Genomic DNA, 13,098 nt, shown 5'->3' with positions numbered 1-13,098 from the left:
AACACTAGAAACACTGTCACTCACTCCCTAGTCACCGGCTAATTGGACTATGGGAACACCCTCTACTCCGGGATCACCAAACAACTAACTAGAAGAAGGCAAACCATCTAGAACTCAGCAGTCAGACTAATCCATAGCATCCCACAAAGAACTCACATCACTTTACATAGCAGAGAACTACACTGGCTCTCGATACACAAAAGTGCTCAATCAAACTACTCACAAAAGCATTCAAGGCACTACACAACCCTGGCTCCGCCTACCTGAATAGTTGTATCTCCATCCACCAACCACCCAGATACCTCCATTCCGCAGGACTCCTACTTACACACATACATGGAGCCTGATCTGGGGTACAAGCATTCTCTTACTTTGCTCCCAAAACATGGAATGGCCTCCCACACTAGATCAGTGCCTCCTCTTCTCTTTGTGAATGCTGAAGACGCTGGTGACCTGGCTTTTCACAGTGGAAAGGGCTGGGAACACACACACCTGCTCATCATCAGGATACACTTGCGGGAGATAGTGGGCTTTACAAATACACATAACATAACAAAGCACAGGCACTGTAATAATTTTCTTCAGGAAAGAACTATTGGACAAGAGTGGCATTGCTATGTTAATACTGGAAATTAAAGTATCAATGCATGTCACAATTTATGTGTACGTATCATAACAAACTGGCATCTCCGTTGTTGAATTCACCCGATATGACCTCCCCTCAACCCAGAGTCTGAATTACATGGTCAGGCAGAACCTGTGACTAATAGAGCGCGGGTTCACCTGCCCAGAATTTTACCTTACTCACCTGGGCCCATAAACACATACACACTTTAACAGGTAAACCTACGCTATACCAGTGATTTTAATTAACCTTTTAGGACCTATACCTTGACTTACCAATCCTTGTCACCAGTACCTAGAGTCCTAAGGGATCAAGGGAGTTAGCAAGAAAATAGGTAGTAAATAAGCATTTGCACTCATAAATAACCACAGACTCGGGAAAGATTTAAACACTTTATCTAAATATTTTCTTAAATGTTAGAGTCCATACTAAATCAATCAGAGCTTGATCAATTTGAAAGAACAGAATCAAAGTAAATTGTTGCAGAAATACTAGGAGACTTTCTGTAAGCATTGAAACATAGGAAGGGTAAGAAGAGGGAAACAGCACAATGACATATCCCACTCGGCTTTATATTTACCTAGAATGGTGTGAAGACCAACCCTGGCCACGGGCTGGGATAATGGACAGAACCCTCGATTGTGCAGGTGCCAACAGGATAGTATAGGTGCAGACCAGAATCAGGATAAGTATGGACCAAATTAGATCAGGATAGGACCACCGCAGGTCAGGACCGGCACCCACAGCTAAAGTGCAACGCCAGCATCACACCCCTCTCTGCAGCTAACAGTCCGACCCCGATTGGGTTAGCAAATCCTCTCCCTCAGGAAACCCGATTGGGTTATCGATCTTCTTCCCAGAACCCGGATTGGGTTATTGAATCTTCTGACAGAGTGCTCCGCCAGCACCTCTGCTCCCAAATCTTCTGACAGAGTGCTCCGCCAGCACCTCTGCTCTCGATCGCCTATTGAGTGCGTTGGGTCAGTGACAGGTCAGTTATTCGGACAAGTCGGACAATCTAACTAGCTAAGCCTACCTTAGTTATACTATTTTTCAGGGCAGTGTACCACCCCCAATGTTGCAAATCTGTGCATTCCCGCAATTTGATTGGGCAAAAGATGGGGAGAGGTCATCACACCACACCAGTTATGAGGTCATGCTCTTCAATATTCATATTAATGTTCCTGCCCAATATTTTATTTTCCCATAGCAAGTCAGGAGTTGGCCGGGTTTCAATGCCATGGCTTGTAGACTCTTGAGCTCTTCTGCGTAGTCGCAGGATTGCAAGATTGAGTGCAGCAAGATTACATCAGGCCCAAATAAGAGCTAATAGCAAAGTCAAAGAGAAACAGTTTTAGAACAAAGAATAACTGAATGCACTGTACACCACTTATCTCTACTCTATTCCCATTATTTTATTTTAACTACAGCGTTAAGGATTAAGCAGAATGAACAACTTAACAAAAGCAGCATTGCCCGCTTTAGAACGTTAATAGAGCAGCCATCTTTGGTTCTAGTGCGCAGAAGCAAAGTTTTCCCACCAAAGCAGTAAGTACATCATGTCACTTGAGTATGACAGACGCATGCGCAGAAAAGTTCAACAGCCATGTGGCAGCCATTTTAATGCATTTGAGTTACGGTTAGTAAAAGCACATATGCACGCTTTTCCCAGCTTACCAGAAATGTTGTGTTTTGCATTTTTAAGAAGACGAAACATGTTTATTAGTACATTACTCATTATTTTGAGAGGGTTGAGTCCAAGCAAGGCACTTTACGTGCGAAACCTTGCTCCATCAATCCCCTCTTTGATGATATTTTAACAGATGCCAACTTTTCAACATTACTCATTTCTGTTTCTTCAAACACTCTTTTAGGCTTGTACCCATTTTTCATGTGGAAGTTTTTCATCTTCTAGTACAAATCCCCATTGAATTCTTCAAATTCAATTTCACTAAAGTTTCTTTTCTTTCCTTTCTATTTTACTTTATATATTTTCTTATGTTTGCGATATTTGCAACAAAATATTATCCCTAAAATCAGTAGTGCTACCCCCACCATTGGCATCAGTATTTTACCTACAAAACTCTTTCCTGCGTTAGTGAACCAACTACCTATTGTGGAGAGACAACTAATTAGTCTCTTCCATGCACTGTCAACCTCCAGTGGTTTCATTTCTTCTCTCAAATTGGTAATATTTATTGCGTATTTCTCAATTTCTATGCTTTCGTCTGGAATGTAAGTATAACAATGTTGCATCTTCATCATTCTACATACTACGCCCTCTTTTGCAAATAATATGTCAAGAGCAAGTCGATTTTGTAAAACCGTTGATCTTACCGCAACCAATTCGGTATTGATCATCAAAAATCCACTAGCAGTGTCAGTCGATAAGCGATCCACCACTGCTGACAATTTGCAGATTCTTTGAGTGTTCAGAACCACTCCCGCTGAAGGTATTATTGCACTAAATATGTCACCTACTGTTTCAGCAAATGATGCTCTTTTACTACGGGTTAGTCCATTAGTTTCTTCATTGCTTACAGTGATTTTCTCTACGTGGTACACTTTTGGGAATACTATTCCAAAATAGCAACTCCCGTACCAATGATCAGGCAATTTAAAATTTGCTTTGTTCCCACAAATGCAATACATTCCAGGGACTACTGGTCCAGTACAATCTTTGAAACCCCAACCCCCAATAACTTTGAAATTATGTTCACATTCACTGGAACCAATTAATATATTGTTATAATAATCTGTTTTCTCTCTATGGAGACAGAGTTTCCCTTTCTTTTTTCTTTTTGAAAACCAGCAACATAGCAGCTTGAGTCCTGCCATTAGAGGTAAACTTTTTGTTTTCAGCCCATTTAGGAATCTTTCGCTTATGAGCAGTGGCTTTTCTATGGAAATCCTGTCTTCTTTTCTTGACTAAATCTAAAAACATCTTTTCTTTCTCTTGTAATATACATTTTAGATTATCTTTGTAAGCCTTGGCTACATGTATTGATCCTACTGTTAGAAAATAATCTCCCATAAAGTGTGTAGAGTCTCTAGTACTAGAAATGTGATTTAAATTTCTACGTAAAGGAACCTCAGAAAAGATTACATCAAAATTAGAATACTAATATTTTTATTTTCCAGTTCTATAAAACAGACTAGCTAAAATGCTGCATGAAATACCACAGGTCAGTTGTAAATGATGGTAAATGACCCCCTTCAGCTACTGATGTGGGCAACTACATGCACACGTAGCAGTCACTGATTTCCATAGCTTCTACATAATGTACTAACAGGTTAGAACATACATTTAAATGAGTTCTATGGTCCTGCTCAGGTCTTTGGATTTCTTGATTGTCTTCTGCCTGAGCTTTCACCCTAATAACTATCTTTCCCTCCTCAGACTCTGGATTTACTGGATGGAGTTTCAAATGTCTGAGTACACCAACCTTTCCTTATCTGGTCCTCCTCAGAATCAGTTTTGACTTGGATTTCTATAATCTGAGTACTTTCTTCTATTCCTGACTCATCCTCACTATCATTCTGTCTATCTAGATATGTTTGACTTCTGGTTAACAATAAACCTGCAGGTATGTTGACTACTGGAATCCATTCATCCTGACTGGTGCTCGGTTGTTCTTCATCGACTACTTCGGGATCAACTTCTTGAGACCTCTCAGCTGCGCAACCTAAAGCCTCTATTTCATCAGGTTTGGTCACCCTCTTGTTGTGACTCTTGTAAATCCAGTTTGGAATTCCCCTGCACTTTACAGCTGTGGTAGTAACCAATATCACTTGATGTGGCTCTCCCCACCTTGGTGCTAGGCAAGATCTTGAGTATGTTCCTTTATCACTACCCAGTCACCTAGATTCAGGTCATGTGCTGGATTTGATTGTCTGGCGACAACTTCTTCGCCAACCTGATGAAAGATAGAACGCACTTGGTCAGCCAGTTCTTTGCTGTACTCGAGCATTAAATCATAAGATATATTTATCAGATTGTGTCCTGGTACCCATGCCTGCCTCAGTGCTCTTCCTTTGAATATTTCATGGGGACTCAAGCCTGTGTTTCTGTCTGGAATGCTTCTGAGACCCATCAGAACAAGAAGTAAAGCATCAGTCTACTCCAATAGGGTAGATGTATACATATTTCCCAATTGTGACTTGATTATGCCATTCAATTGTTCTACCACTCCAGAAGCCTCTGGGCGGTATGCACAGTGCAGCTTTTGCTCAATTTGGAATGCTTCACAGATCAGACAAAATATTTCATTATTAAAATGAGACCCTCGGTCTGATTCAATCGTTACTGGAAAACCGAAACGTGGTATGAGTTCCCTCAGTTGTAACTTAGTACAGTGATGCTATCATTTCTGCGTGTAGGGTAGGCTTCCACCCATTTCGAAAATAGGCAGACAATGACTAGGACGTACTTCAGTCCTCTGCAAGGGGGCAATTGGATGAAATCAATCTGGAGTCGTATAAAGGTACATTCTGCCTTTCTAATTTTTCCTGGCAACACTACAGTTCTCTTACCAGGATTAATTCATTGGTATGTTATACACTTCTGGCAAAGACTCTCTGCTACATTCCTGAATCTAGCATTGAACCAACTCTGTTTGAACTGTCTAATCATTGCGTCTCTACCTATATGTGAGGTACCATGATAGATCCTAGCCATAAGAGCAAGCATACAATCTGGTAACACAGGTCTCCCATCAAGGTAAACAATAACACCATCCTCAGCCCTTCTCTGACATCCTATTTTCTCCCTCTCTTCCTTTTCCTTCATTTCTGCCTCATTTTGCAGATCTCTCACTTCTTCCCATGTTTTGACTCTTTCAAGCAACATAAGTTGGCAGCTGTTTCCTTGTACATCAATTTTCTTATTTATTGCCATCTTATGTTTGGCACACTGCTGGGCTAGTTGGTCAGCATATCAGTTACCTGCTGTCACTCAGTCATTTCCAGATTGGTGAGCAGCACACTTGACCACAGCCACTTCTTTTGGTAATTGAATTGATTACAGTAAGTCTTTTACATAATGTCCATTTTTAATAGGAGTACCTGAAGAAGACAGAAACTCCCTTTGCATCCATAGTTGGCCAAAGTCATGCACAACCCCGTAACCATACTGACTGTCAGTGTATATGGTTACTTTAACATTTTTACCAAATTTGCAGGCTCTTGTCAATGCAACTAATTCGGCTACTTGTGCAGACTTGACTCCAGGTAAATAGGAGGCTTCCACTGGACCCCACAAAGTACTCACAGCATAAGCAGCACTTAATCCTCCTTCCTCATGTCTCATGCATGAGTTATCTACAAACAGCTCATATTCAAATGTCAACAATGGCTCTTGTAAATGTAAATGTAAATGTGTTTGTATTTATATAGCGCCTTCTACCCAGAGGTCTCGTAGCGCTGTATTCATACCGCTGTGGAAACCTTCCTGGCTTTCCTGTGAGATGTCCACTCCTGGGCACCCTCAAGGTGAAGACAGGCATCCAAGCGCTGCTGGGGCCGTTGTGGAGATTAAGCAAGCTATTGCCCAGAGTCACAGAGTGGGACCCATGATTAGACTAGGTACCGAGGCGAGAATTATCAGGTCTGGGGAGATTGAGTCCATGAGCCGCTAAGGCGGGGATTGAAACCTGGTCCCGGGCCAGACCTCTGCATCAGGGTCTGCCGTTCTAACCATTGAGCCACGCTTCTCTTATGTCTGGTCAGGGCTTTGTACTGTACTCTGTGAGGTCGATGCAATCATGCTCGACTTCCCCTTTCACTTCTGTGAAGGGTGATTCAGGTAACAGTGTAGCTAGATTTAAAACAGTGCATCTGGTAATGGTCACATTCCCTGCACCTAGAAGAATTCGCTCATACTTAGTCAGCCGACTAGGAGTCAAATACTGAGTACGTGTTCTGGTTAACAGAATCACCACTGAATGTGGAACATACACGGTTACAGGGTGCCCCATTATGATGGATTTACTTTGCTCAATACTCATGCAGGTTGCAGCTACTGCTTTCAGACATCCTGGCAATGCAGATGCTACTGAATCTAGTGTGGATGAAAAATATGCCAAAGGACGTCTCATTAAACCATGAGTTTGGGTCAGAACAGACAATGCACAATTGTCACGTGCATCACAGAATAATGCAACTTCTTTTGAATAATCAGGCATCCCTAAGGCTGGAGCTGAGCAGAGACAGTCTCGCAGCTTCAAAAAGGCAGTCATGCTTTCGTCATCCCACTCTACTGGGTCTTTTGCTCTCTTCATTGTTATCTGTATCAGAGGTTTAGCTAGGACCGCAAATCCCACAATCCACTGCCTGCAGTAACCTACAACTCCAAGAAACATTCTGATTTCTTTTTGTGTCTGAGGTAGATTCATGTTTCTGATTATTTTGATTCTTTCAGAGGTAACTCTTCTAACGTGTCTCTCCATCTGGTGCCCCAGATATTTTACTGATGTGGTGCAGAATTGCAACTTCTCAGGTGACAATTCATGCCCTCCGTCTGCCAAATGATTCAGCAATGCAATGGTATCAACAACACAGTCATTTCGAGTCTTAGACGCCACTAACAGGTCGTCTATATATTGCACCCGGACAGACTGTCCAGGCAAGACAAGAGATTCAAGAAATGTTTTCAATATCTGATTGTAAATCGATGGACTTTCTGTGTACTCCTATGGGACACGGTTCCAAACGTAGATATGGTTGTGGAATTTGAATGAGAAAATATATTTGCTATCTGGATGTTATGGTATGGAGAAAAGTGCATGGCACAGATCTATTACAGTAAACCATCCGTCTCCCCACTGTATCTGAGACAGAATCACTGCAGGATTTGGCACAACTGGACAACATGGGACGACAATTTTATTAATTTTGCGAAGGTCTTGTACGACCCTATATTTCCCGCTTGGTTTCTTTATGCCAATTATCGGTGAATTACACGGACTGATCATTATTTCTTATAAAATGCCTTGTTCAACCAAACGCTTTATTTCTGCTGCAACTCCTGCTTTTATTTCTGGGCTCATTTTGTATTGTCGAATGTTTGGGTAAACTGCACCTTCTTTCACTGTCACTTTTACTTGGTCAATATTTGCCATTAATCCTACATCTTTCCCAATGAAATCCCACACTTCAGGATTTACCGTATGCTGTAATTCTTTTGGGAGGTCTTTCACTAGCATCTTTTTAATTTCTGTTTCTTGTTTGGCCAACATCAATTTATAAACTCCATCTTCATCTGGGGTTTGAATTTCAATACCACTTTGGGTGCAAAAGATTGTGCAATTCATTTTGCACAGTAAGTCTCTAAATAATAGGTTCACTGGACTGGAGTTGCACACCACAAATTTGTGCATTTCCTTACAATTCTCTATTTTAATCTCCATAGGTTCTGTAACACGGGTACTAATTTGTTTATTAGAAATACCCACTACTTGGATCACTTCTCCCGAGAGGGGTAGGTTTTGAACGTCTGTTGTTCTCACAGTAGAACTGGTAGCGCCAGTATCCAACAAAAAGGTGACTTCATTTCCCTCAACCTTTCCCTCAATGTATGGACCTGACTGATCTACCAGCAAGGATGCGCCAAGTACACACTCCTCGTTCTCCCCTCTCAGGCACCGTCAGTAACTATCTTCCTCAAAAAATGCGTCACTCAAAATAAATTGTGATGTCACTGCATCTCTCCTTCCATTTCCCTCCCAATTTGTGGTATCCACTTTGTAATTTGCTTGGCTCCCAGAATCTGGCTTAGGTGCAAGTGGTAACTGGTTCTGAATTATCTGTTGCTGTGGCTTCCTTGACACCCCATTCTGCGTCTGCGTCTGTGGATTGAAATTATCATTTTATTCAGGGTTACTCAATACAGCTTTACACTCATTCCTCCAATGCCCCATTTTTCCGAACCCATGACAAGGAAATTTCTTATTGGCCTCCTCTCTGTTCATTCTACCTCTTGGCTCACCCCCGTTTCCATCTCCTTGGTTCTTATTATTTTTTAATTGATTTAACTGAAGTTCCTGTTGTACTGCTAATTTTACTTGTGCCCATATTACCTTTTCCCCAAAATTCTTTTGTTTATTGTCAATTTCATCCCCACAATATTTTGCATACCTAAGTATTTTATCTACCGGCTTGGCCTGCCAGCAGATTTTATGATCTTTAATCATTTGCGAAATTTCTGGTTTAACCCTGACACAAATCGACAAATAAAATGTGTCATGTCTTTCGTGTCAATGCTTTCCAAACCGCTGTACTTCTTGAAGGAGTTCATAATATGCATGTGCTGATTCATCTTTATTTTGGGTAGTTCTGTCTATTCTTGTCCAGTCAGTTTCTTTTGGGGGTACTTTTCCTTTCAAGTACAATATTACTTGATTATATTTTTTCATAACTTCATCTGACTGGGCTCCTGTCTTCTGATCTCTAGGGTACTCATCATTAGGCCAATCAACCGCTATCTTACATTCAGTCCATAGATCCACAGGAAACACAATGTCAAATAACCCATCTAAATCTTTTACCAGCATTTTTGTGACTTGCCTGTACCACTCTACTGGTTTCTCTCTGAGTTTTGGGAAATCGTTTGTAAATGACAATATATCTTGTCGGGACCATGGGACATGCACATAACCTCCTCCAGGCACTTCTCTCATCGGGCACAACCTTTCCACTTTTTTGCGTTCTTTTTGTAAATATTAATTTGCAGTATTTTTTGCTTGGGCCTCCTCCTTTTTCTTTGCCCATCTAGCTTTCCATGTGTCTAAATCACCCCACTTCTGTAACAACAATAGTAACTCCTTGATCTGCACTTTACGTCCTGACACATTCATGTTTTCTAAATCTTTGTCAGAAAATTCAGCTCGGTAAGGTTTCTGTAAAACTTTAGATTTTCCAATATCAATACCCATGTCAGAAGCCAAACTCATTAACTTTCCATGAAATGTTTTAGTATTGCGAGTGATACTTCGACATATTAACAACAATTTGTCCTCACTGAGTGTGTTTAACCTTTCTAAACCCACATTTCCAGCCATCATTTCTTCTAATTTAACTCTTAATTTAAAAATATCCAATACCTTTGTGCTTTTTGTTTTTCTATATCTCTGGACCATCCCTCTATTTCTTCTGGGGTTACTACAGTAGCACTTCTTGTATATGAGGATATTTCCATCTGTACCTCTCCAGAATTTCCAGGAGTGTTTTTCCTGACTGAATCATCCACTGGTTCCCTTATAGGTAAATCCATCAGCGAAATCACTGACTCACATTCACTTGCTTGATCATCAACTATCAAGGGTTCTTTTCTAGGTTGCACTATGGGTGTAGTCAGAACAGGAGGTTTGGGACAGAACTGTTTTTCTCCATTTAATGGAACAGAATGGTCAAGTTTTCAGGGCTTATATTTAACTGTGAAATTTTCTGTATTAATTCACTTCTCTGTTTATTTATGGCTTCTCGTTCCCTCTACTGTAGCATTTTTTCTAATGAAGTTTCATGCACTACTTGCAGAACTAAAGGTGGTTTTAAGAACGGGGTGCTAGGGTTAACTCTATTTGCTTCTTCATGGTAAGGTGGCGGACATTTCATTAATAAATCCTCCAAATAGTCATCATCTGATTCACCACTATTCATTACATTTTTCATTTTCTCTGTGTATTTGCTTCCTGACGCTTCCTCTAAAGTCCGTACAGGATATAATCCTTCTACTAACATCGACTGTCTCCAATTCTTCATTTGTTTATCTCTTGTCTCTTTTGGAAATCTGGGATAAAATGTTCTCCACTTTCTGTCACTTCTGGGTCTATCTTGCTCAAAAGCCTCAGTCTCCCATTCCTCTAATGCTTCGTACGGAGTTAATGAAGGTCTGGGATCTACTTCATTCATGCGTGTTCTCAAATTGTATAAAACTCTACCATTAAAGGTACCATATTCTGGAAATGCCAAAACACCATAATCTTTCGTGTACTCTGTCCAATTCTCTAACCACACACTGGTGTGGTAGCCCCTTTCTACCATCATGTATAATGCGGGCGTATTTGGTGGAGGAATAATAATCCCTTCTCTAGTTTTATTCGTTTTGTCCTTTTTAAAGAAAATCTTAATTCTTTTAAATAGCGACATTTTTCTCTCTCCTCCGTTCATGATATGCGGTCTTCCCCTTATGTATTGCTCGTGCCCAAAACCTAAGTACCTCCTACCGGGTCAATTTCCTGTAACTGTTGGATCTAAATGCCACATATATTTTGCATGCATAAATTTAATATGCAGCTACACTCAATTGTTTAATAAATGCTTCACCAATAGCAGCGCGTTTCTTATTTTCGAGAACCAATCAGTGATTTGAATTCAAATACCTTTTGACCAATGATTGGACGGCTTTTCTCGTGAGACAAGTTCCCACGCTCCTGCACTCACCTCTCCTTTACAGTTACCTCAGCTACACACCCGCTGTCTCAACCAATAACAGTGTGGCTCTGAGTGACGTCAGCGCAGCTCCGCAACTGACTCCCTCTTTTGCAAGGTAATAGAAGAACTTATTTCTTTTCACTTTAAATGCAAATACTCATTAATTAACAACGTAAAAACATTTGCCACTGTGCCTAAGTGACTAAATTCAAAGGAAAGAGGATTTCTTTTAATGCAAGTAGATCCCTACCCCCTACTCTTCAGACAAGCATTACTCCCTCGGGCTTACCCTTTGTAGCTGATATAAGGCCAAAGTTTCACCAACGAACTCCTTTGTTATCATTTATTCAGACATTTTTACAGAAAATCCCTAATCAGTGCTTCCAGTTTTACCTAACCATGCACTTACTTCCTTAGTCAAGTGACCTCATTGCAAAGTGGCTTCCGTTTACCACCCGCTATTCTGCCCCAGGGTATTCCAAACAAACATAGAACAATGCAAACGGGTTTTGGTTAATACATAAATCAATGCAATTTCAAAACAATCAATACACAACTAACTACCTATCTTAACTAACCCCTAACCATCAAACTGCTACCAAAAGAAATACTGATAGAACGCGGGTTGACCTGCCCCGATTTTTACCATACTCACCTGGGCCCATAAACACATAAATGCTTTGAACAGGTAATCCTACGCCATACCAGTGATTTTAATTAACCTTTTAGGACCTATACCTTGACTTACCAATCCTTGTCACCGGTACCTAGAGTCCTAAGGGATCAAGGGAGTTAGCAAGGAAACAGGTAGTAAATAAACATTTGCACTCATAAATAACCACAGACACTGGAAATATTTAAACGCTTTATCTAAATATTTTCTTAAATGTTAGAGTCCATACTAAATCAATCAGGTCTTGATCAATTTGAAAGAATAGAATCAAAGTAAATTGATGCAGAAATATTATGAGACTTTCTTTAAGCATTGAAACATAGTAAGGGTAAGAAGAGGGAAACAGCACAATGACATATCCCACTCGGCTTTATATTTACGTAGAATGGTGTGAAGACCAACCCTGGCCACGGGCTGGGATAAAGGACAGGACCCCCGATAGTGCAGGTGCCAACAGGATAGTACAGGTGCAAACCAGAATCAGGATAAGTGTGGACCAAATTAGATCAGGACAGGACCTCCGCAGGTCAGGACCGGCACCCACAGCTAAAGTGCAATGCCAGCTTCACACCCCACTCTGCAGCTAACAGTCGGTCCCCGTTTGGGTTAGCGAATCTTCTCCCTCAGAAACCCCGATTGGGTTATTGATCTCCTTCCCAGAACCCCGATTAGGTTATCGAATCTTCTGACAGAGTGCTCCGCCAGCACCTCTGCTCCCAAATATTCTGACAGAGTGCTCCACATGCACCTCAGCTCTCGATCACCTATTGAGTGCGTTGGGGCAGTGACAGGTCAGCTATTCGGACAAGTCGGACAATCTAACTAGCTAAGCCTACCTTAGTTTTACCATTTTCCAGGGCAGTGTACCACCCCCAATGTTGCAAATGTGTGTATTCCTGCAATTTGATTGGTCAAAAGATGAGGAGAGGTCATCACCTCTCCTCCTGCCGCCGCGTGACCACGCCCCCTGCCTACGAGCGGCGTGGTCCGTGCTCGCCTGACCTGCAGGCTTCTGGGCGCCGCTTCTTGTCCTGTGCCCCTGTTTTTATTGTTGTTATTGTTTTGTAATTTTGCTTTCTATAGTGCTTGTTTTCCTGTTTTGTAGTTGCCCTTCGTCTTCCCTCCCCGCTCCCCGCTTCCCGCCACCGCCGCTAACCCCGCCCCTTTTTTCCTTCTGTACCCTCCCCGCTCCCGCCTCCCAGCTGCTCCGCCCCCTCGCACTTCGCCATATATGGCGACGGAGCGAACGCGCAGCGGTCACGCACAGCGGGCGCGCCGATTGTGCGCCGAAGGCACGCCAAAGGTAAGCCCGTCTGCGCCCGTCCGCGCCTGGACCGCGCCCAGTGCCAGGACCCCTGGCCCGCGAGGACCC

Source organism: Lissotriton vulgaris, chromosome 4_1 (genome assembly GCF_964263255.1).
Source record: "Lissotriton vulgaris chromosome 4_1, aLisVul1.2, whole genome shotgun sequence".
NCBI lineage: Eukaryota > Metazoa > Chordata > Amphibia > Caudata > Salamandridae > Lissotriton > Lissotriton vulgaris.
The sequence above is the reverse complement of the archived record's forward strand: the minus strand, read 5'-3'. Positions refer to the sequence as shown.